Here is a 24,734-nt window from a genome sequence, read left to right as displayed (position 1 = left end):
TGCTTGTTAGAAATACAGAATCTCACCACCCGCCCCTGATCTACTGACTCTGAATCTGCATTTTATTTTCACCAGATCCCTAGGTCTGAGTTTGCATATTAAAGTGCAAGAAGCAACAACAGCAGCAACAACCACAGAAAAAAAACACATGTAAAAAGAAAAACGAAAGTGCAAGAAACACTGCAGGAAACCTTGTCAAGGAGCTTGGACTGCATCTTTGGGGCATGCATATCTGGCTACAGTACCTGAGTGTGAGCACCTCCTAAGATCTGGGTCCCTCAGTGCCTAGCTTGCCTCACCCTCCTCCTGGCCCTGAGTAGAAGAACCCATAATGGAAGGCAAGAGGATAGGATGGTTCCTCCTTCTCTGGGCTGGGCAAGCCCACCCCTCTCCCACCTCCACCACAATAAATGCTGATCTTCGGAAACTACTGGGTGGACCTTCATTAAGCCTCCTAAAGGTTAACCCTGGGGTGTATTTCTAAGTCACAGCTGAAGTCATTCTTCTAGGGACCTTCCGCCCACACCAGAGCTGGTGGTCTGCTGTATGTTACCTGCATAGACTCCTTAACGCTTTGGGGGTCCAGTCCTTGGTGCCGGCTCCACCTCTAGAGGCATTTCTGGCCACGTGGGTTTCATGTCAGACTGGTAAGCATACAGGCAGCAGCCCCGCATGGGGACAGAAGAAAGTCCCTTGATTAGGCAAAGAGAGGGCTCCAGACCAGCTGTGCACACTCTGAGGGAAGACATGGATCAAAGAATGCATCTCGAAGCGGCTGTGGTTTAAGCAATTGAGTTCCCGTTTACCGTATGGAGAATCTGGGTTCAATTCCCAGGACCTCCTGGTAAAAAAAAAAAAAAAAATCCCAGACCTGCACAGCGAAGCAATACACCAAAAAAAAAAATGATGATGCTACCAGAATTTTAAAACAAAGAATGCATCTCCCTGCCTTACCTTTTATTTATGCTTTAGAAAATTCAATTAAAGCAGAACCTGGCACTCTCCTAATTTTTCAGCCATTTAACACGTACAACAGAGTTGTTGGCCATGAATTTAAGCCTGTGCACACACATATGCATGCACACAAAACGAGCATACACATATCCTGTTTCTTCCTTGTCAGCTTCGAGGGCTTAGGGATTTAGAGTGTGCCTGTGGACACTCAAGCCAAAAGGATGATGGGAAATTGGTCAGAAAATGTCATTCAACTGGCTTCATCGGTTTCTCGGGTGTCTTGTTCTCTGCCTCTAATGATTATATTTCATCCACATGCCTTTCCTGTTCCTTTTGGCTTGTCCTTGGGGATGATTAGCTCAGATTATGCTGATGGGTGCAAAGTGCAAATCATTTTGCCTGGCTGTTTCAGTGGTTTAAGATTAGACTGCTGGTTTGTGGTCCAACCTTCACTTCCCTAGTAGCACCTTGCTAATGCATGCCTCAGGAAAGACTCCCACATGGAAATTACTGCAATGCTCCCACTTGGAAGAAGTGGAGCTTGGCATTTCCTGCTGTGGTATACACTGAACTACTCACATCTGTAAATGCTCTTCACCAGCTGACCCGTTCTGCCACTTCAGCAAATGTAGTGGAACCCAACACACGTGCTCTCGGAGGCCAGGGCACCCAAGGGTATCTCCCCACATCTAGAATCCCGCGAATGCTTCCTTAGTCCTACCAGTGTAATTGATGCAGGATAGAGTTTAACATTTTTTAAATGGGATATACCCAAGGGCATAATGGTTGGGAGTATGGGGGTCAGTCAAGTTCAGTTTGAATCCCAGTTCTACTTATAAGCTGTGTGACCTTGATTCTGTTAGTTGACCCTTTTCTTCTCTATGACAGTTTCAAATTTTTATCCTCACAGTTTAAAATGGGGATAATGACAGGACCTGTGCCTCACCAGGTTATTGTGAGGATTATATGAAGGAGAACACATGAAGGTTTACAGAGTGCCTGGTACATGGCAGCCCAAACAAATGCCAGCCTCCTTCCTGTTGTGTGTTATCACTGAACCCGCCCCTCCAGCTTCTGCTGGTCCCTGGGTGTCCTTGCTTCCCTCATAGCCCATTACAAAACTCACCCTCTCAAGAGGGCTTCTCTGACCAAGCGCCGCCAGCCCTGGGCATGACAGGTTCATGTTACCAGCACAAAGGAAGAGGGTTCCTGGGTGGCTTGTTCTTATTGTCTTTTTTGTTTGTTTGCTTACGTTTGCATGTTTTACCTCCTCAGACAGAATTATAAACTCCTTAAGGGAAAAGACCCAATCTTCTTGTTCTGCATATGACTTGCCCAATCCTTAAAACACTTACCATAATGTTGTACACATAAAAAAAAAATCTTAATCTTTTATGAATTCGTCTTATTTCAGAATATGTAGCATAATGTGTATTATAAGTAACACGGACGCTGCTCAGTTGTGATTTAGGTACTATGACGCCAGATGAGTTGAAATATCCTTTCATCATTGCTGTACTCAGAGTGCAAGCTCTGGAGCCAGACAGCCAGGTTTGACTCTGAGTTCTTCTACTTATACTAGCTGTGGGGCTGAGGAACATTGCTTAACTCTCCCATCTTCAGTTTACTCATCTACAAAATGGAGATAATAGGAGTACCTATATCATGCCATTCAGATGAAGATTAAATAGGTTAGGACATGTTACATGTTTAGAACGGTGCTTGACATGAAAGCACTCAAGAACATTATTTCTGATTGTCTGTAAATAAATTGTTTGATATGAAATTAACAGGATAAACATATCACAGAGAAGAATGTGACCTTACTTAAAAAAACAAGCTGTTCGCTAAAAATTACAATATGTTGACTGTGCTAGCATGACTTGTGAACTAAGTTCAGTAAATGATACAAGTGCTCTCCCCTAAGTAGCATCCTTCATCCTTTGCATGACGCCAGCTCTGCCTTTCCTCTGAGGGATGGGCCTGGAGAGACTGCCTGGCTCAGCCCCTGTGCTGCTGCTTCCCGGTCCTCCTAGGTGGGAGCACATGACTGAAACAAGCCAGTCAGAGTCTTCCCTCAGGTGTGCTCCCTGGATCCTGGGGAGGAGAAGCTCCTCTGTCCCCGGGACTGAGAGTGGAAGGCAACACAAGCTAGGGATGCTTTCAGCCTCCTGGACCATCTCTGAACACTGAAAGAAACTACAGAATGATGCGAGTCCACAGAGCGAAGAGATGGAGAGACGGCAAGAGAAAGAGAAACGCCTGGCCAGCATTTGATGAGTCCCTGGATCTGGACAGGCCTGCAGACAGGTCCATGTCCGGACTCCCCATATCTGTGAGCCAACAAGATTCTTCTGTGCTTAAGCAAGTTTGCATTATCATCTGTCACTTGCAACCCAAGGGGTCCTGATTGAAATACCTTTATCTGTATGAGTCGTGTGTCCACTAAAGCTGATCCAACCAAGAGAAAAAAGACTGTACTTTCTGTTAGTTAGAATTACTTGAAAGAAATAAAACTTAGTTTCTTCTTTTTAAAAAATTGTATAATTCAGATGCTTTCTTAATCTAAGAAGGTTTTACTAAAAGGAATTGTTTTACTATGTTTTATATTTTTATTTTAAAGAGTCATAACTGGAGGTTAAAGTAGAAAGATGAGGTCATTTTTAAAATAAATACAGTCATAATTATTAAAAATAAAAGGAATTAAGTGCATTGTCCCTTTACCCATAAAAATAAAATACCTGTGCAAATATAAACACACCTACATATATATGTGTATATATAAATGTGCAAATATAAACACACATTCACATACATATGTGTATATATATACACAGAGAGAGAGTGCGCACATGAATTTATTGAGTCTCTACTATGTGCTAGGTAGTGTTTCAGTCCTTTATGTGTGTTATTTCATTTAGTCCTTACAACGGCTACTCTTTGAAGTAAGCATCATTATCCCTACATTACACATGTGGAAAAGGAGTCACAAAGAGACTATGTAATTTGCCCAGGCCATGTAGCTTCAAGGTGACAAGAGTCTGAATTTAAACCCCAGCTGTCGAGTTCCAACAACTGTGAGTTCTTTCCATCACACCCCGCTGGCTACCTCAGGAACAACTGGCATTGTCACCCATGTTTTCTGAGCGTCAGAAATAAATTAGAGGACTATTACGTAAGCCCTGCCCATACACACTTTGCTCACATTCACAAAACAAAAGCACAGAAGTTGTTTTCTGTGAAAGCAACAGAAGCTGGAGTTAGCTATTCATGGCACACAGTGGCTCAGAACACAAGTGTCTGCAAAGAAGAGGCCTCAGGAGGAGGGTCCCGGCTGTGACCCCATCCCACCTTACCCACAGGCACCTTTCTGACCCTCAGTGATTTGCAGACTTACTCTGCAATAGATGGGGACCCCCTGCGACAGAGCAATTGTGATATTGGCTTCAAAAATAAATGACTCACGTATAAGTACATTATTTAGATAGATTGAGGTAAAATGTTTTAAAGAAAATGCGTAAGGCAATCAGGGAAATTTGGACACCAGATAGTTGATGATACTAGTGAATTATTTCAACTTGTTTTAGGGGAGATAATCAGATGCGGTTATGTTAAAACAAGAATCCTCATCTTTTAGAGCTACATGCTGAATTATTTACAGATGAAATGATACAGTGACTGGGACTTGTTTCAAAATACTCCAAGTGGGAGAAGATAAAACAAGACTGGCCATGTGATGATAGTGGTTGAAGCTGGGTGATGGGACGTGAGCTTTCTCATATGTGTCTCTAAGCTTATGTATAGATTTGAAATTTCCCTTCATAGAAAAAGAAATATGGGGAAGTGGATTTGGCTCAACTAATAGAGTATCCATCTACCACATGGGAGGTCCAGGGTTTGAACCCTGGGCCTCCTTGACCCATGTGGAGCTGGCCCATGCACAGTGCTGATGCGCACAAGGAGTGCCCTGCCACGCAGGGGTGTCCCCCGCGTAGGGGAGCCCCACGCACAAGAAGTGTGCCCCATAAGGAGAGCTGCCCTGTGCAAAAAAAGCGCAGCCTGCCCAGGGGTGGCGCTGCACGCACAGAGAGCTGATGCAGCAAGATGACGCGACAAAAAAGAGACACACAGATTCCCAGTGCTGCTGACAAGAATGCAAGCAGACACAGAAGAACACACAGTGAATGGACATAGAGAGCAGACAACTGGGGGGAAGGGGAGAGAAATAAATAAAAATAAATAAATAAAATAAATCTTAAAAAAAAATATGGACATAAGAATAAGTAGCTTCTAAAAGTTGGAAGCATTTGTGTTTGGGGAAGGGAGAAAAAAGCAAAGGACTCAGAACTCCGGAAAGGAGAGGGGTGAGACAAGGGACTGCTCTTTTCATGATAAGCCATGTCATATCACTTAACTTTTCATATTATGTAAATATATTCCTTTGCTAAAAATTAACATCACATTTTAAAAGCAACAAGACAAGAAAGGAAGAAGGAGCACACGGTGGCCCGGCCCTGCCTGCTCCCCGAGGGCACCACCCCTCAGCCTCAGCCTGGTTTCCGGCCCAGGCGGGAGCAGCCTCAGGACTCCTCGAGGCAGCCTGTGCCGATGAAGCCCACCCCAGGACGGGAGCTCACGGAGTGTGTGCCCACCCCCCGCTTGGCCCGGGACGCCTTCTCACAGCTCTGGCAGGCTCAGACCTGCCCCGAACACTTGTCCTCCACTACCCAGCTCGGTCTGAAGAGTCTCCCGAGATGCTGGTGCTCCCGGGGCCTCTGCGCAGGCCCTCCCGGCGGGGCCCCCGCTCCTGACCTGCGCCCACCAGACTCAGCTGGTGCTCCCATGCCTGTCGGAGCTCTTGCTGAGTCAAAACTACCAGCCCTCCTTCGGTGGCTAGCAACAACATTTTCCTATGATCTGCGAATCCCAGAAAGCGATGAGTGCTACCATCCTGGTCCTGTGCAAAAGGAAAACATTAGAATTCTGTTTGGGTCGACTTCTGCTGTGTGAGGGGGATTTTCCACGTTTGGACAGAACTGCAAGGCCAGTCATGTCTTTCCTGGCGGCCTCAGAATCCTCCTGGGATGTTTAACTGTGTCCACCTAAACTGAGAAGCAGGGGGCAGGACTGTGAACCAGTCCTAATTCCTTTTGTGAGAACGCTTTGGTGTTGTTCAGTAGGCCTTGGACCAACGGGCCCCAACCCTCCCTATCCCCAGCCTTAACTCAGCCCTTCACAGACCCAGAAGCAGGCTCCTCAGCCAGCCCCGTCCTCACTCTCTAACACCAATCTGAAAGCAGAGGCATCCTTCTCTAGAGGCTGGGGGACGAAGAGGAGGAATTAACATTTGCTCATTATCTCTACTGCCAGGCACAGCACTAGGAGATCCCTACGCATTTCAACCTAAACATAAATTCTATAAACAGAGAAATTATGAGTTTGCCCAAGGTGACATAACTAGAACATGCCAGAACATTCAATTCTAGGTCTCTCTGAACTCAAAACCTTTGTTCTTGCCGAACCTATCCACATTTCCATCCATCCCTCACTGTCTTCAGATAAGTCATGGCTAGTATGCCTGGGGAAAGTGAGCATTTTTGTGGCCTGACTAAAAGATGAACTAGCAGACTTGAAGAAATCAAACATCCAACCACAAGCCCATTATGTAATTCACAAAGGTTAATTTGTCATTCAAATGTGGCACTAAATTTTCAACACAGGCCTCTGGCTCATCTTGAGGTTTCCCAGTCCATTGAGGCCCTAGCCTGAGAGTTACCATTCACTCTCAGCATATAGGGTTGTTCCTAAAACCCCAGAAGGTGCCATTCACATATCCTATAATGGCAGGTCCAGCCTCTGCAGGTGTCCAGGGCAACCCTGCTCACACGTTCTCCAGAGGCAGGTTAACACCAGCCTTAACACGCTGCTCTCAGTACTTAGAGAACACGCAGATGAAAGATTAATAAAAACATGATAGGAACAAAATGATTAACCAACTTGACCTAATTAGCACATTTAAAATACCTCACCCAATATATGGAGAATATGCATTTTTTCCAAGCACACATGGAACACTTACCAAAATAAATGATAAGCTGGACCATGAAACAAGTTCCAACAAATTTCACAAGTCTGAAGACACAGTATCTTCTCTGAACCATAGTAGCATTAAAGCAATACCAGAAAGAAATATAGAAAATCACCAAAAACACGTGGCAATTAAGCAACACACATTTAAATGGCCCATAAATTATCAAAGAATTAAAATGGAAAGTAGGAAATATTTCAAACTGAATCAAAGTGAAAATACATGTCAAAACTTGAGGAATACAGCGAAAGTGCGATAAGTGCGCCACAATGATAGGGGAGGTTGTTGGTGTGGGAGGAGTGGGGTGGGGGGATGGGGGTACACAAGAACCTCATGTTTTTAATAATGTAACCTTTTTTGTGATGTACGTATCTTCAAAAAAATACAATTTACAAAAATTATGGGAATGGGGGGTAGGGAGTGGGTTATATGAGAACCTCATGTTTTTTTAATGTAACGTTCTATGTGATCTCTTAACTTTAATTTTAAAAACTGTGTTAATAAAAAAAAAAGCAGACACATGGAAAAAAAAAAAAAAAAGGAGGATATTGTGGGGGGAAGCAGATGTAGTTCAAGTGATAGAGCACCTGGATTTGATCCCTGGGGCCGCCTGGTGAAAAAGAAGAGAAAGCATGCCTGTGCAGTGAGCCGGTACCTGCATGGGGAGCCAGTGCCTGCAAAAGTGAGTCATGCAGCAAGATGATGATGCATCAAAAGAGAGACAAGGGGAGAGTCAAGGTGAAGCGCAGCAGAAACTGGGAACCGAGGTGGCACAATTGACAGGGAACCTCTCTCCCCAACAGAGGTCTCCAGGATCGAAACCTGGTGAATCCTAGAGGAGAGAAAATGAGAAGAAAAGACAACACAGACAGCAAAAACAGCAGGGCAGGAGGAGGGAAAGGGGGGCAAATAAATAAATCTTTTTAAAAAACGGATTTTGTGGGGAGCAGGCATAGCTCAGTGGTTGAGTGCCTGCTTCCCATGTCTTTCTCCCCTGCAGAAGTTTGAGGTTTTTATGGACCCCAGAAAATCAAGTCCTTAAAGCTGATCCATTCCTGAGGGTGTAAGCCCATTGTAGGCGGAAGCTTTTGATTAGGTTACTTCAGTAGGGCATGGCCCAGGGTGGGTCTAAATCCTCTCACTGGTGTCCTTTATAAACAGGATGAATATGGAGAGAAAGGCAAAGAGAAACCCACAGAAGCACAGAGAGACAGCCACAGGAGCATAGAGAAAGCCAGAGCAAGACAGAAGCTGAAGCAACGAAACCGGGAAGAGAACAGAGACCACCAGACGCTGCCATGTGCCTTGCCACGTGACAGAGGAGGCCAGGGTCACCAGGAGCTGGTCCTCAGGAAGAAAGCAGTGTCTGATGATGCCTTGATTTGGATATTTTTCTCAGTCACAAAACTGTGAGCTTACAACCTAAAAAAATCCTAATTGTAAAAACCAATCCATTTCTGCTCTATTGCATTTTGGCATCCTGGAAGACTAAAACATCCCCTAAGACTGTGGTGTTCTGGGGCTGAGTTGGCAGTCCTTGGTCCTTGGCTCTTCAGTCACATGGCAATGCATATGGTGATGTCTTCTGCTTTCTCTTCTAGGTTCCACTGACTTCTAGATTGTGGTTGCTCGCTATGGCTTCTCTTACTGTGTCCAATTTCCTTTGTGTATAAGGACTTCAACCATATTGGACTAAGGGCCACCCTCATTCAGTTAGGACACACCTTAACTAACAGCATCATCAAAGATCCTATTTACAAATGGGTTCACACCCACAGGACCAGGGGTTGGGAGCTGGACATGTCTTTGTGAGGAACATGATTCAGTTCCCAACAGATATTTACAGGAAAATGCATATATTAAAATACAAATGAATATATTAAGTAAATGTATACATTTAAATGGAAGAAAGATAAAAAATTAATGATTTGTTTCCATCTCAAGAAGCTTGGGAAAAAGAAGCCAATTAAACCCAAAGTAAATAGGAGGACAGGAACAATAATGATAAGAGCAGAAATCAATGAAAAATAAAATAAGCACTTTGGAGACAAAGAGACAAGTCAACAAACCCAAAAGTTGGTAGTTTGAAAAATTAATAAAGTTCATAAACAGCTAGCAAGACCAACCAAGAATAAAACAGAAAACACAAGTAACCAATTCCAGGAATAAAATAGATAACATCACTAAAAATCCTACAGATATTAAAAATTACAGATTAATATCTGTAATCCTACAGAAATTAAATATTATGAAGAACTTTATGATAATAAATTTTGAAAGTTTACATGAAATGAACAAGTTCCATAAAACATAATTTACCAAAACTACCATAAGAAATAGAAAATCTGAATTCTGAATACATATAGCTATTAAAGAAATTTAATTCATAATTTAAAGGCTTCCCACAAAGAAAGTCACATACCCAGATGGCTTCATTGGTGAATTCTTACACAAACCTTTCCAGAAAATAGAAAAAAAGAAACACTTTCCAACTTTTTTTATGAGGAGCATAACACTGATACAAAAGCCTGATATAAGAAAGGAAAATTACAGATTAAAAATCCTAAGCAAGATATTACTGAAGCAAATCCTATAATGTAGAAAAAAGATAAATCAGGCCAAGTGGGATTTATTCCAGGAAAGCAATGTTGGCTTAACATTCTAAAATAGAGTAATTCACCATATTAACATAAAAAAGGAGGAAAAACATGTTTGTCTCAATACAGACAAAGCATTTGATAATATTCAATTGTTCATGATTAAAAAAACTAAATTCGCAGCAAACTAGGAGTAGCAGAAAAATCCTTAACCTGATAAAGAAAATCTATAAAGCTCTTCTGTTAACCCTCTCCCTTGACGGTAGAACATAACAAGGAAGTCCTCTGGTATTCTTCTATTCAACATAATATTAGAAGTCCTATACAGTACAACAAGGTAAGAAATAGAAACAAAAGGTATAAAAATCAGAAAGAAGGGAAAAAGTAAAATTGTTATTATTCAGAGATGACCTGATTAAATATACATGGAATCCAAACAAAGCTACAAACTATTAATTCTATTTATTAATTCAGCAAGGCTGCTGGACACACAAAAAAATTGCATATGTATGTATTGTTGAAAATAAACAATTAGAAAATGAAAATTTAAAAACATCAAATACAGTTGCACCAAAACTCATAAAATCCCTAGGAATCTAAAAAAAAAAAAAAAAAAACGTGCAAGATCTATACACCAAAAAACATAATGTATTGCTGAGGGAAACTTTTAAAGACTTTAAATAAATCAAGGGATAGATCAGTTTCATGGATTAGAAGACTCAATATTGTTAGAATATCAGTTGACCCTAAATTAACTTACAAATTCAACATGATCCCAATAAAAGTCCCAACAGGCTTTTTGTGGAAACTAACAAGCTGATTCTAAAATGTGTCTGAAAATGCAAAGGACCCAGAATAGCAATGGCACTCTTAAAGACAATTTAATTCTAGAGAACTTTTCAGTTTATAATTACAATAATAAAGATAGCATGGTAAAAGCGCAGGCATGGACAAGTGAACCAATGGAACAAAATAGAGATCTCAAAAGTAGACCCACACATACACAGTTACCCGATTTACAATAAAGTCACATTGCAATTCAGTGGGAAGTTATTTTAATAAATGGTGCTTAGTCAAATGGGTCTCACATAGGGAAAAAAATGATCTTTGACTCCTTCCTCATGCTATACACAAAAATTAAACAAGGTGGATCATAGATCTAAACGTGAAAGTTAAAGCATCTATTTTCATGAACTCGGGATCAGCAAGATTTCTTAAACAGAATACAGAAAGCACTAACCACAGAAGTTTGAAAAACTATACTTCCTTAATATTAAGAACTTCTGTTCAGTGTAACTCCACATTAAGAGGGCAAACAGGGAAGCCACAGACTGAAGAAGATATTTGTAATTCATATATCTGACAAAGGACTAGTATCCAGAATATATAAAGAACTCCTACGAATCAATATTTTGAAAAATGGGCAACAATACAATTAGCATTTTACAAAAGGATACCCAAATGGCCAAAAGCATATCAAAAGTTGTTCAACAAAATTAGTCATCAGAGAAAAGCAAATTAAAATCACAATGAGATACCAGTGTAAGACCACCAATGGAGCTAAAATTAAAAGGACTGACCATAATGAGTATTAACAAAGATATGCAGCAATTGGAACTCTCGTGTATTTCTGGCGGGGTTGTAAATTAATAAAATCACTTTGGGAAACTGTTCAGGAATATCTACTAAAGGTAAACATATGTGACCTTGTGATCTAGCTATTTCATTCTGGATCGAAGAGAAAAAGAATACTTGTGTCACTCACAGATAGGAATAAGAATATTCTTAGCACCTTTATTTGTAATAGCACCAAACTGTAAATAACCCAGATTTCCAACAACAATGAAGTAGTTTCATAAATTCATGCACTGGAATATTACACAACAATTTCTAAAAAGCAATAAAATTTGCCGCTACACTCAACAACATGGATGGTTCTCACAGACATAATGTTGAATGAAAGAAGCCAAACCTAAAAGAGTGCATAGTGTTTGGATCCATTTACACGATGCTTAAGAGCAGGGAAAACTAATTTATGGTGACAGAGTTCAGAATAGCAGTTACCCTTGGCAGAGATACTGATTTAGAGAGAGCACGAGGGAACTTTCTGGAATGCCAGAAATACTCTAAATCTTGATATGAGTGGTGATTCCATGAATGTCTACACATATAAAAATTCATTGAATGAGAAGTACACTTAAGATTTGTGAACTTTACTGTGTGAGAATTATAAAAAGTCAGAAGAATATCTTGACTATTGAGAATCAAAATGATTGAAGTTGGGAAGCGGACTTGGCCCAGTGGTTAGGACATCCGCCTACGACATGGGAGGTCCGCGGTTCAAACCCCGGGCCTCCTTGACCCGTGTGGAGCTGGCCCATGCGCAGTGCTGAAGCGTGCAAGGAGTGCCCTGCCACGCAGGGGTGTCCCCCGCGTAGGGGAGCCCCATGCACAAGGAATGCACCCCATAAGGAGAGCCGCCTAGCGTGAAAGAAAGTCCAGCCTGCCCAAGAATGGTGCTGCACACACTGAGACCTGACACAGCAAGATGATGCAACAAGAAGGCACACAGATTCCTGGTGCCGCTAACAAGGATAAAAGCAGTCACAGAAGAACACACAGTGAATGGACACAGAGAGCAGACAACAGGGGGTGGGAAGGGGAGAGAAATAAATAAAAAATAAATCTTTAAAAAAAAAAAAAGATTGAAGTCTTCTTGCACAACATTGGCCCAGTTTTTGAATTGGGTCATGTTGCATGGAGTCAGGTGGACACTTTGAAATATGCTATTTTATCAGGATTAATGTAGACTATCTCATATGAAAATTATATTAAATGGAATCTTTTTTCCTTGAACTTTATAGCTTGTTTATGCACACTGATTATATTCTTTTCCAGTTCTCTACTTTACTTTCTGCTGTGATGACTGTCACAGCTGTCATTTCATTTTCTCAGAGGAGACAAGTCATACACTTTTATGAATCCAAAGCTCAAGGAACTCCCTTACAGCAATGAAAACACTCTTAAGGCAACTGCCAGATCCCTCTCAAGTGACTCAAAACCTCTGTGGAAAGTTGATTATATGTTCTTTTTGAAGAGTAGGTGAAAGGTTACAACCTTTCCTCCAAACTAAGCGAGAGAAGTAAGCGTGATTGTGTAGGCGTGCCTCATAAGCTATGTGGGAGCACCTAGATCCGTGAAGTTCTAGATGTAATTATTCACTGCTCTCTTAAATATGGAAAGGTAGCTTTTTGCTTCTCTTAGGAACGTAACAGATTGAGAGAAACACAGTGATGTCAGTTTTATTTAAAAAAAGAAACAGATTGTCTATGAAAGTATAGATTTTATAAACAACTTGACTTCTGAAGACAAATACTTTCACCAATGAGATGAAAAAAAATAAAAAGCAGTCAGGACTGCTTGACAGTCGGTGTCAGGCACCCACCTGAAAATAGCTAAAGCAAAATCAAGAGGTGCGATTGGCAGGGCACTGGCATCTCAAGAGTCAAAGGAAGGGCCTCGGGGGTCAGAACTGACTTGGGTAATGCCAAGCAAACTGAGCACTCTAATGCTTTCTGTTCGCCTCACCCCTCGGTCTTTGCACGCTGGAGGTTCCATCCCCTCTACAGCCCAGAGGCCTTCTCTGTGCTGCGGGGAGCAAGGTTGCAGGCAGCTCTGGCTGGCACCTGTTCTGCTCAGACCTGAGAGGCAAGGCACTCTCACTGCCAGAACCACCTCCAAACATTCTGGAGAAGCCTCCAGGCCCGCCTGGCTAGTGCCCTGTGGCCATCCTATGCCAATCATTATGGCTCATGGGTATACCACAAAAAACCATCACAGCGACTTCCACTTCACCACCAGACACCCAAGACCATGCCATCCTCTTCAATTTCAGTAAGGTGCCGGGTTCCCCGTTTTCATTCTCTGCCTCTGAGAGCCTTTCCTGCAGTCTGCCAGTCAGTCCCAGGCCACGACCTCAACCAGCACACACAAGGGGAGGCTTGGAACTATCGTCAAGGTTGATAGGAGGGGAGACCATGCAAACATTTTGAATTTTAAAAATGCATAGCTTATGTACACTTCAGCTTTCATATATTCTGATTCACTCTAACATCCATAAATAGCAATGATAAGCTCTGTATGCACACAATTCAGGCACACTCCTACCGGCCACTCCCCCAAAGCAGGTGACTCTCTGGGTTCATGCAGCTTCAGGAATGAAGATCCACATGAAGTAACCAAGGAAAGCTGTCCCAGTAAGGAGTCATGGCAATGGGCAGCCAGGAGTTAAGTGTTCTGGCTTCGCAGAACTCGCTAGGGTGACTTTGAGAGACTGGCTTCATCTCACTGGGTCCACTTGCTCATCTGTAAAATGAGGAGGTTGGATGAGATGGGGGATCTGCAGCAAACTAGAACCCATGGGCCAAAGCCAATCTACTGCCTATATTTATCAATAAAGGTTTATTGGAACACTGCCATGCCCACTTCACTGCATTTTCTGTGGCTGCCTTCAGGCTACAATGGCATGATTACGTCGTTGTAACAGAGGGTGTATGGTATATCAAATCTCAAAGATTTACTAGCTAGCCCTTCACAGAAAATAGCTGACACCTGATCTAAATAAGTTTCCACAAAACCATTTTTTCTTGAAAGTGTTTCAAGGGTAAGTAGGCTTTTACCTGACTATCCAGACAATTTACAGTATGTGACTTTGAGCAAGTTACTTAACATTTCTGAGCCAGTTTTCTTAACTATACAGTAGGGATCGTTTTCTTTGCCAGTACTAGTGCTGTTTAACCCAAGGCCACAAGACCTCAGTCCACACAGGCAGAGGCTTATCAGTTGACTATGCATTCAGTCAAAGTAAGTAGGCAGCCGTAGTACTCCTATTTTCCCTCCAGCAACTGCCGCTGTAATACAAAATACCTAAACACTGGTCTCATTTCTCCCCGTCCATTTCTCTCTGTTCATAGAAACAAAGAAAGCGTAAGAAGAAGCAATACCTATTCAGCTCAAAGTCAGGTGGAATGGTGAAGATTACTGAATTCCACACAGATGGCAATTTCTGGAGAAACAAACAAGAAAATCTGTTTGGGGGTCTGAATTTTCTATTATGCCTGTCAAAATAATCAAATCACTGCTAAAATGCCATTGGACTCTATATTGCATAGGTACAGCAAGGGAAGGTGAAAATTGCACTAATAAAACACTATACCCACATTTTTCAGTTTTTCTCTTTGTTAATGCACAAACCTTTTTCTAAAAAGCCCAAGCCTCCTGTGAAGCCTACACCTCTCTAAGATTTTCTGCACAGTATCATACTGACATATTGGGAAAAACCAGACTGGGGTGAGTGGGAGACCTCTGACACACGCACACACACACACACACACACATCCTTGACAAAAAGGGACTCCGAAAGCAATAAGCAATCCAAAAATGCCAGGAAGCAGGGTTATAAATTTAACACAAACAGCTCCCTCTTCAAATTCCCAGTCCGTTTATCAAATTTTAAAAACGAAATGACAAGTTAAGATTATTAGTCAAAATATATAAATAAATCACCTTACATATGTTATTGCCAAGGCCTGTGAATGATTTCACAGTGGTTAGCTGCAACAAGTGAATGCACAGGCAACCTGGGATCAGGAGCAAAACTGGCCCAGGTAAGGCTGGACGCCTGCCAATCCTTAGGCAGCGCAGTTAGCTCTGAGGGCAGACGCCAATGCTAGCCTGCACACAGAGGCCTTTAAGAAGCCATTTGGTGAGAGTTCTCTCAGGAGGCAGCCCTCACATCTTACCCACTGCTTGGTCTAAGATCCCCGACACGCAATTCCATTGTTTACAGAAAGAACTTTTTTAGACGTCTCTGCAAAGCAAGGATTAGGTCAACTCATCATAAATTCTTCCTGCTAGAAACCAACTCATGGAAAAACTTTTTTGAAAATGGCCTGTCAAATGCTTTGGGGTTTTCACGAAATGCCAAGATCTGGGAGTCATAAATTATCTGGTGGAGCAGGCCTCACAGAGACTGAGGAATGCCGGAATTGCAAGATGAATTGCTGGAAAGTTCTCTCCCTTAAAAATTGGTCCCGTTCTTTACCTGTTTAGATTTACGCAGCAGCTGATGTTAACAGCCCTTATGTGGCTGCCGAATGCCAACTATAAACAGAAAACAAGAAGAGAAAGTTGAGCATATTTCCCTCAGCTGGCCTGGAGCCAGTGTCACTCAGGGCTGCACTGCTCGCTGCATCGTTCTGTCACTGCTGTTAATAGTGGTATTGCTGTTGGAACAAAGCCAGCTGTCTTCCTTTTCAAACCAATTTGTCCAATAACTTGGATTATTGTGTTAGGTAATCTGTCACTTTTAGAAAAGACCAATCTTTAATGTCCTCTCCTGTGCAAATTGCTCTCTGAACATTTGTGGGAATTTTGGTAGTGCCATCCCATGTCTGGCTTATTCACCTAAGAATAAGCCACCCTCATTTGGCACTTTCTTGGCTAGACAACAATTTATGTACTGCGACAGTTTATGCAGTACATGTAAACATTAAAATCAGATATAAAATGCAAAGCAAAATGATCCCCATAACTTATGGCCAAAATTCATCTGTGAATTGATTATATGAACAGTTGCTGTGAAGGCACTCATTCAGCAAGGCCTCTCTGGAAAATTTCCTCAGTTTTCCACTTCATTTTCTGAGTATATACCGAGAAATAAGCATCGTTTTTTCAGAACATTTTCAGTGCGTGCCCTCCGAGGAAAATATGGGTTGTTTTCAAGATGGTCTCTCACTGCTTGGAGAGCTCAGTCCTGGTTTCATGTTTCTCTCAGAGAGAATTTTCCTCATTTGAAATGCACAATGATGCTACCCAAGATGGTGGTGAGACATGACAAAATTTCCTCTATTCTGTGCATATGTCAGTTTGAAATTTTATTTCTTCAGATGTAATAGAAATCTGACTATAGCAGCTGAGTCAAACGAACATTTATTTCTCAAACATAATATAAAGCCCCAAGGCAGCTGGTCCAGGCAGGGGTAGCAAGTGCACAATGTAAGCTGGATCCCAACCTCTTCCCATGCCCTGCTCCAGTGATTCCCACAGTGGTTTTCATCTCACACTTCTTACCTCAGGATCACAAGATGACTAGTCTACCTCCAGTCCCTCATTCTGACAGAAAAGGGGAAAGCAAAAAGGTAACCCCAGCCTACACCAGAGAAGCAAAATCTTTCTCCAAAATCCTCAATAAATGTCTACTACTGGGGAAGCAGCTGTGGCTCAATCAGTTGGGCTCCCGTCTACCATATGGGAGACCCTGGGTTCACGTCCCAGGGCCTCCTTGTGAAGGCAGGCTTGCCCGCAAGCGCCGCCGAGAGCCACTGGCCCGCACAGCATGGAGAGCTGACTCAGCAAGGTGACGCAACGAAAAAAAAGGGAGACTAGCAAAAACATAGAAGAGCGCACAGTGAATGGACACAGAGAGCAGAAAACAAGCAAGTCACAAAGGGGGGAGAATAAATAAAAATAAGTATAGACATACAGGAGAATGCACAGCGAATGGACTCAGAGAGCAGACAGCAAGCAAGCCCAGGGTGGAGCAGGAATAAAAAGAAAAAATGAAGGGAAGCAGATTTGGCTCAACTGATAGGGTGTCTGCCTACCACATGGGAGGTCCAAGGTTCAAACCCAGGGCCTCCTGACCCATGTGGTAAGCTGGCCCATGCACAGTGCTGATGCATGCAAGCAGTGCCATGCCACACAAGGGTGTCCCCCATTTTGGGGAGCCCCACGCACAAGCAGTGCACCCCATAAGGAGAGCCACCCAGCGTGAAGAAAGTGCAGCCTGCCCAGGAGTGGCACCACACACATGGAGAGCTGACACAACAAGATGACGCAACAAAAAGAAACACAGATTCCCGGTGCCGCTGACAAGAATCCAAGCAGACACAGAAGAACATACACAGCAAATGGACACAGGGAGCAGACAACGGCGGGGAGGGGGGCGGTGGATAAATCTTTTTAAAAAAAGAAAAAAAATGTCTACTGCTGGTTCATTGGGGCAGCTGGAACATGTCATGTGTTAGCTGGGTACACTGCCATCCCAACAGGACTGGGATTCTTCCAGTAAGGCAAAAGGGGAGAAGAGATATAGGGGATTTATTTAGCAGGATCCACCAAAGAAGGCTCTCCACCCAGAGGAGAGAACCCTGCCCAGACTAGTGTGAAACAGTCTGTCTTCTTCAAGATTCTGGAAAAGACCAGAGGCATTCACTCATTCCCTACAAGGGACAATTTTGAACTGAATTCACAAGACAAAATCCTGAGTTAACTACCCTGCCTTATGGAAAGTATGTAGTTATGGGATCAAGATGCCATCACTAGTAACTCTGGAAGCAATGAGCTGCAGGGTTATCAGATTAACCATAAACATGAACCACACACATAGTTATCAAAAAATGAAAAACTCTTCCTAACGTTCTTCACCATTTTCTCATTGAAATCACTAGCCTGCATAATACTAAGGAAAAGGACAACTTCCCAGTCTAACATTTTGCAAAATTTACTCTCTATTGAAGCAAGCAGGCAGGCAGGCAAGCAAGAAAGAAGGGATGAAGGAAAGGATGAAGGGGGAGGGAGAAAAGGAGGGGGAAATAAAAATGCCTATTGTATTTTATAAAACAGAAAAATAAGGGGGTGATTATTCACTTTAGCAAGTAAGTTTCCCTTAAGATTATTTTTAAGAGCAAGATTCCCCAGCATATTTGCAGTAGCTCAATTTCTATGCCTCTTTACAGGACATGTCTCATTGCAAAAGTGTAGCCTTACATTTGTACTTTATAAAAATTTGCCACAAGATTGGCCAAACATTAGTAATTGTTAAAGCTGGATAATGGATACAGAGGGGTTCATTACGGCTTTTTCTCCTCTCTTTTTTTTGGAAATTTTACATAATATTTTAAACAAAGATTTGCCACTAGAATACTAAAATAAAAACTCATATTTCCTCTGAAAAAAATAAATCAGAATGATTGGTATCCTGTCTTCTAAAAGGCACGGGGCATGCTATATGAAGAACTTCTCTGGGTCAATGGAGAAATTCAGAATGGGGAAGCATTTGTTCACGAAACCTAATTTTAAACCCAGCAAAGATATTTTCTGCTGTGAAAAAATAAGCAATCTTTCTTTTAAGTGTAGGAATATGTTACTACAGTTAGAGATGTTATGTGACACAGGGAAGAACAAATCTCACTGGACATAACGACCCCAGAGAGCCTCTCTCACCTTTCAGCTGGGCGGCAGCACTTGATGCTCGAAGCACACGACAGCATTGCTTCTTTCTAACATCCTTCTGAGACAATTAGAAGGGGCAGCAATTCCTCCTTCTGCTTTCCTAAAACTAAGTGTTTAAGGAAGGCTGTGGCTTGTACACAGCTGACTTCTGCAAACAAACCATGCTTTTCATCTATCACTGTGTACAAAAGCACCTCTTATTCTTTGTTTATTAACTCATCATCCACACCTTTTAAAACCTTAATCAACACCCAATTATTTCTTTGGCTCCTCCTACAGCCCCATCCACACAACCATCCTCAGTTTTGCTCCTGTCATTATAAGAATTCCTAAGATGAAATTGTTTCCATACTGTTTGCCCTGATATTTCTCCTTGTTTTGAAGGGTTCTTCTGCTCACCTCCCTATTCTCCCAACCCTGCCTTATTAATACTCCCTCAAGTTCAATGATTACTTCAGTGGCACTTTATACATTTTCATATTCATTCACTTATTCCGATGCAATGCAAACCAAAGTTGCATTCTCCATCTCACACATAAAAAGTAGCCTTTCCAAAAGATACTATACTCTACATACAAAAATTTCCATCTCCTATTTTCAAGTAATAAGTGCATAGCTAAACAACCACAACAAACATTTCTGTGATGAAAAACAAGTTGGTAACATTTCTAAATTAATTACTCTCTTGGGATTGAGGGCCCAAGATGATTTTTAGTAGTTGTGATTTTTTTTTCTTGTAAGTTCTATTTGGAGCACTGTAAAAAATGTTTCTGTTTTTCAGATATTACAGGGACAAAATTACATTGGCAAATAAAGGGTTAATTTTTAAATAGACTATTGTCCATCAAGATAGCTTGCAAACCAAAATAGACCAACAGGCAGCTACAGTTTTTGTATAAATTACAAAACTTGTGGTGGAAAAATATTATAACCTTTAATTCTAGTTAACTAGTGTTGCCCATAGTTTTATGAGACATAAATAAAATACATATGGTTAAGACCAATGCTTCTCTTTTAAAGATAAAAGCACCAAAAGAGAGAATGTTAGTCAGTTCCCTATAAACTACTGGGGCCTTTTAATTTGTACCAAACATCACCACAGCAATGGGAATGGAGACCCCCAGGCTGCTGGGACCGGGGACGAAGCAGATATTAGGAGACAGGGAGTGAGCAGATCCTCACCAATCTTCCTAAGTCCTGGTGGCCAGCTGATGTGCTATTGTAAATCCATAAAGACCTATTTCAAAAGCAAATTTTCACAACTATAAAGCAGAATAACTCTTAGAGCCACAAAGTTTATTCTCTTGCAGTCCTGCCATTTTGAGCAAATCCTCCAGGGCCCCTAGGAAGTGGTACCCTTGTTTAAATAATGTCTCCAAGTTAAGAGCCAATTTTTAGCTATTAAAAAAAAAAATCATTATAAGGCCACCAAAGAGGAATTTGGAGAAAATGTTCTTTGTTCTAGCGTTTATGGTGAAGAAAAGGAGAGTTTCACGGCAGGGCACATTTAATAGTTGCAAGAATCCCAAGAGAAAGGCCCACCACGTTCTTGGAAGGAGAGCCTTGTCCTCAAGTGATGCTAACCCTCCTGAGGATAGGGGCTTCTGATGTATTACCAGAAGGGAGCTCTGGCCAGAGAAGCAGCATTAGGACTAGACCTATCTCCTAATAAAAGCTCAGTGTTGTTGTGTACACACCAGACACACATAGTCTGTGAAGAGCAATGCCAAATTTGTGCCAACACAGCCTCAACCCTTATCTGATATGCAGTGGTACTGGGCACAACTTGGGCATATTGGAACAATGTGTTTGAAAACTTGCAGAATGTATTCCAAAGAATTTCTTTAGGAAACTCTACAGATGGTGGATATGGAAACAGTTAGATGGAAAGATCTTATGGAAATATTTAGGGGAGGCCCTACCTCTAGCAATGCTTATAGACAGTACGGCCAAGTCACTGTGCCAACCAACAATGAACATTCCCCTTGTATTTGCCAGCCACTGTCACACTAACAGAGCCGGCGAGTCTTGCCTCCCCCAGCAGGGGGAACTATTCTTTTAATGTCATCTGTGATTCACTCTGGGGCTATGGGCAGGTTAGTCATTCCCACTCACCTCTAGCCATCTTTGCATGAAATCTGTGGATATTTGTAGGTAAGGTACAATTGATATATTTCTAGAAAACTAGCCCAAGGAAGGAGGCCTTATAAGATTTCAGAGCTTGGTCAAGTCATCTGCTTCCACGGAAAATATTTAATGGGATTGTTTTTTTTTTAAAGATTTATTTATTTACTTCTCCCACCTCCCTCCATTGTCTGCTTTCTGTGTCTGCTTGTATTCTCATTAGGCAACTCTAGGGACTGATCTTGGGACCTTCCAAAGTGGGAAAGAGGCGATCATTCACTTGCGCCACCTCAGCTCCCTGGCCTGCTGCATCTCCGATTGTCTCTCCTCTGTGTCTTTTTCTGTTGCGTCATCTTGCCAGGCCAGGTCTCTACATGGGCCAGCACTCCTGCACGGGGCAGCACTCCACGTGGCCAGCTCACTGCACAGGCCAGCTTGCCTTTACCAGGAGGCCCTCGGTATCAAACCCTGGACCTCCTATATGGTAGACAGGAGCCCAATTGTTTGAGCCACATCTGCTTTCCATTTAATATAATCTTGATGCTCATATAATGATGTTCTTGTGAGGCAAAAGAATATAGAAGACATGGGGTTTGGAGTTAAAAGTGGGTTTAAATACTAAATCAGCTCCTTTGTAAAAAGTTTCAGTAACTCAATTCTTTGTCCAACCCCATCTTGCTTCTTCTTTATCTCATCACTTTGGCAGGTCTCGTGTGGTAGCCACTCACAGTATTCATGGCGCTCAGAAGGAAACTGCTCTTGTAACCTGCAAACTGTAGGTACAAGAGGAAGCATGTGCTGAGCCTTACAATAGGGTCCCCCAGGTTTGAGAACAGGCACAAGGTGAGCACAAAGAAAACCAGTTCATCAAAGACTAATTCCCATCTGCCATCGAAAGTGACCATGGGCTGCCCGTGTCCTGTTCGTGGATAGTGCAGGGAGAGGAATGTGGAAAGCAGTTTCCTGTGTTTGAAGGGTCCACAGCTGTCCCTTTCAAATGACGGCACTTTCATACACTCCTGCTACTCTCCTGCCAGCCCCTCCCAGCCTTGGGCGCATTGTAGGCCACTGCGTGACAGTGACAGGAGATTTCATAGCTTGGTCTTCCTTAGCTTGTCTGTTATCAGAGACCAGGCTGTGTCTTTATCAATATTTAGATATTTCGAGGGCAACTGAGGATTATAGAGCTTTAACCCTACTTACATGATCTAATACCTTTTTTTAAACAAATCAATTTTATTGATACATATTAATAAAGCATACAATGCAAAGTGTACAATCAATGGTATTTGCTATAATCACATAGTTGTGCATACAACACTTGAGTCATTATTAGAGCATCTGTGTGTCTGAGAAAGGTCTATGGGAATTCTGTACTTTATGCATGATTTATCTGTAAAAAACTTCTCATAACATAATGAAAGTCTATTAAAAATACAAAAAATAAAATAAGAAAATTTAAAAAGAAAACAAATCCATGAAAAGTAACTGCTGAATGACCCATTTATCTAAATGCCCAACTCACTGAATTGTTCAAATTTACTGATTTATTAAAAACTTGGTTCTTTTAACTATTTGCAGAGTTTAAAGAAATTTGTATTGGCCAGAACGTTTTTAACAGCTACTTAAGATTTCTGCAAAATTATAGCTAACCACGTTTCATTTTCTTTTCATAATAGTATATTAAGGAATACTCTTTGCTGGAAGGAAAGAATAACAAGATGGTTTGGTCTCCTTCTGAAAGCACTGAATATTTCAGGAAATAGATTTCATTGTTAGTGACCAAATTTTTATTGTTTCATGAGATACTCTTTCAGTGTAAAGTGATTCCTTTCTCGTGTATTTTTATATAATTTTTTGTCATGTTCCAAGTTCAGATCAAGACTTTACCACTTAGTCACTAGGTAACCCTGACCCGGTTGCTTTATCTCTCTGTGCTTTTTTTCCCTCAAGTGGAAAATGGGGAAAAGAGTAGCTTTTGTTTCATTCAGCTGTTGGGGAGGATTAATTTAATAATTAATTTATTAATATATTAATTTAATTTATTAAAACAGCAACTGGCATATAGTAAAGCCTAACTATATCAACTATGATTATGGCTTTTTTAAATGTTATATTAAAAATTGTCTTCCTAAGGCCCCTCTCAATTAGAAACAGAGTGGGCATCGCCATCCCCAAATCCTCAAGACTGGGGAATGAACAATGGACTAAAGTAGACTTATTACTATTCTATTATAGACTTGTCATTCTAGCAATGGAAGAACTTGTATCATTGATATAAAGGCAGTGGCCACCAGAGGTTGAGAGGGGAGGGAGAGGGAAGAATAGGGGTGATTTGGTGGCATTTTGGGGACACTGGAATTGTCCCACATGACATTGCAATGACAGATACTTTGTTATAACCTGCAAAATTGTGCAAGGCAGCGTGTAAACTATAATGTAAACTGTAGTCCATGGTTGGTAGCAATGCTTCAATATGTGTTCACCAATTGTAACAAAAGTACCACCCTAATGAAAGATGTTGTTAAGATGGGAACGTGTGTGAGGAGGAGGGGGGAGAGCATGTGGGAAGCACCTCTATTTTTAATGTAACGGTTATGTAATCTAAAGCTTCTTTAAAAATTAAACAAAAAACTTAAAAAAACAACAACAAAAAAGCATGTCTTCCTGACACTTGGGTCACCATCAATGGATGTTGAAAACACTTTACTTTTATTCACCCTACGCTCGCCCCACTCCCTAGGAAAGCTCTTGCTGTCTCTCCCAACTGTGACAGCACCTCGACTGAGCCTCGACTAAAACACGAGTTTCCATCCACGTCCCCTGCAGGCTGCGAGCAGAGGCCAGGCTCCGTTCATCCTGGATCCCTGGCACCTATCGCCAGCGCTGGGGCTCCCGGGGGCTTCCCCAGCCTTTGCCAGATGAGCGGGTCAGTGAGGCGAGGGTGCCCAGCACAGCCCTGGGCGGGTCCCGTGACGGCAGTCCCGGCTTCTTTCTTTTATGTCGGTTGTTACTAGCTCAGGTTTTGAAGGGTGGCCTGTTTGAACTCCTGCCCTAATCCTGAAACAATTGTCTGAGCAGTTCCCCTCTCCACTTCAGCATGAGCACCCTTCCCGGGGAGCCCGGTACCATGATGACATGGAAACAGGCATTCTCATGCTCAGAAGTGCCTTCTTGGGATGAGGTGTAAATTAATGCCAGCCTGACCACTCAGGGCCATTAAAGACCAGATGGTAACTTTCGCAGGAGGAGCAACTTAACCCTACTGGCCTGGCCCAAGACCCGCCTGGATAATTGCCTCCTGCCGGCACAATATCCCCTCTCTCTGTTCAGACCCAGAAATGACTTTCACCGCGTCCTCGGAACGGACGCAAGCCAGGCAGGGCTGGGTGGCTTCTCACCCCGCGCTGCTGCCTAGTCTCAGAACAGGAAACAGCATTCCCAGGGGATCTGCCACTGGGGCTGGTTGTGGCAACATGAATCTAAGTGTCTTAATAACATATTTGAAAAAGTAAGACAGCCATCTTAAGTGAAAATGCTTTGTCTCTTACTGGCTTTCTTTTTAGCTATGGAAGCAATCATAACTCCACTGCAGCTGATATGACAGTTTAATTTGGACACAAATTGTCTTCTTTTTTTCCCCCATGATCTCTTTATTTTTTTAAATGTTACATTCA

The 24,734-nt window shown here is 42.1% G+C and overlaps 1 non-coding gene across 1 annotated transcript; it reads left to right on the top strand.

Annotated features, from left to right (window-relative positions):
• The first annotated feature begins 21,940 nt into the window (after positions 1 to 21,940).
• On the top strand, positions 21,941 to 22,073 carry LOC111764497 (small nucleolar RNA SNORA71). Its single transcript, XR_002797092.1, has one exon. It is a non-coding gene; the product is annotated as a small nucleolar RNA SNORA71 (small nucleolar RNA).
• Positions 22,074 to 24,734: the final 2,661 nt, after the last annotated feature.

This window comes from Dasypus novemcinctus, chromosome 5, assembly GCF_030445035.2.
Source record: "Dasypus novemcinctus isolate mDasNov1 chromosome 5, mDasNov1.1.hap2, whole genome shotgun sequence".
In the NCBI taxonomy this organism is placed as follows: Eukaryota; Metazoa; Chordata; class Mammalia; order Cingulata; family Dasypodidae; genus Dasypus; species Dasypus novemcinctus.
The sequence above is the reverse complement of the archived record's forward strand: the minus strand, read 5'-3'. Positions and strand labels throughout refer to the sequence as shown.